The sequence below is a fragment of the Galendromus occidentalis genome, unplaced genomic scaffold, assembly GCF_000255335.2.
Source record: "Galendromus occidentalis unplaced genomic scaffold, Mocc_1.1 scf7180000077451, whole genome shotgun sequence".
Classification (NCBI taxonomy): Eukaryota; Metazoa; Arthropoda; class Arachnida; order Mesostigmata; family Phytoseiidae; genus Galendromus; species Galendromus occidentalis.
Window position 1 is genome coordinate 1,293,176 of NW_003805439.1, and position 1,733 is coordinate 1,294,908.

Consider the following 1,733-nt stretch of genomic DNA (forward strand, 5'->3'; position numbering starts at 1 on the left):
AGGCACAAAAGACGCTCATAAACAACACCCTTCTCAATTATTCGTATCACGCAGTCTGAAGCAGTCGATACCAGTCAGTGATAAACTTCAGCGCTACCGGGGGAAAGAGTGAGCAAAATCGCCAGGAGCATTCTGTCATTCGAAAGACGCAAAAGAACGTCGAGGAGGGGAGCAAGATAGCCCGAGAAAGAGGGAGAACTAGAAACATACGCGAAAGCATACGAAATGTAAGTTCGCGATACGCTTCATTATTCTTTAGTCTGTCTCCTCCCCATCTGGCCATTGTGAGACGAGGTCACCCAAGAAAGACCGGTAGGACCGAAGCCGAAATTTCTCCGATAGTATTTCAATTCACTCGGATGAGAGCTATTCCTGTAATTCGTGAGCCCCGCGTCAATAGCACAAGTAGACATTCATGTCCTACGTACGAAGTACGGCGACCACCTCTTCGGAGGAAAATCGATATTTCTCCTCCAGAACTTGGCTTTTCCTCAAACCATACATCTTATAAATATTGAGATAGACAGGATGGAACCACGAACTGAGCGCTTCAACCAAAACCGCGATACGGTTTCCATCGATTCTAGAGATTACGATGAAATGAAGAATGGTTCGCTCAGGAATGATGTAGACCCTTCATCCAAGCACTCTAGAAGAGGAATGTGAAAATTCTACATAGAGGAATGTGATCGTTCGTCGAGCTCGGTTCTCCGGTGGGGTAGTTGACTACGACCGATTCTCGCGCAGTTTTGATCCGAGCGCCTGTTGCTGGCCTTCCCTCTTGGGTTCGATCGTCTGACAGTGACTCTTCCCGTGACCGTTCCGAGCTCGTTGAGATCGATGTGATTACTGTAGCCGTCGAGGTTGACCAACTATTGCTGGCAGTTCCATTCCACCGAATCTCGATGGAGTATCTTCAAGGGATGCGTCGGGATTTCTACCGTCATTATCAGCTTCCGCTGATGTTTCGTCGAGTATGCTCTACAGGCCACAAGGGGAGTCCAATCGCTCTCTTGCTTTCATCGTGCCCGTTTACACTTAAGTGTCAGGGAATCATGATCGAGGGCATCGGGGGTCAACTCCAAACGGTCTAAACGGGAGTCTTATCGCTGTCGCGGTTAGCGTGCCCGTTTAGGCTTGAAAGTCAGGGAATCAAGATCGGCTTTATATGAGCATTTGGAGATGAATCATCGGGGAATATGATACGCAGGTAGGTGAGTGTGATGTTTCGGTGTGGGATTCTGATAATGCCCAAACTTCGGACTTCAGAACAATGCTTCCGAGATGCGGAGGAGCATATGATGGTAAAACGGTCGAAATCAAGCGAGGGACATCGGACGACATCGAATTCAGTGTGGGACGATCATGAAGGCAGAATCAAGGACAAAATGGCATGAAACGAGCTAACGAACGTACCGCTAATGATGTGATTCACGGAGAGCATACCGCGAATCTCGAAATAGTGACCCGGTCGTCTAAATGCTTCTCATCTCCAAATGCTTCCGCTCGGGGCTTCTATTGGAGAGTGGCTTTCAATATTTCAAGGGAAATTTCGCGACGGAAGAGTGATTATGGAACTGGAGGGGAAGGTGTTATCTCGATGTAGAGCTTGGCAATCGTCCCGAAAGGACTCATCCAGGCGAAGATACTCGGGCGCCGACGCTCCAACGCCTGGCACGTCAGCTCCTTCCCTTAGCTGACTTCGGAATTCGGGAGTTTCTTTCGGAGGGAGG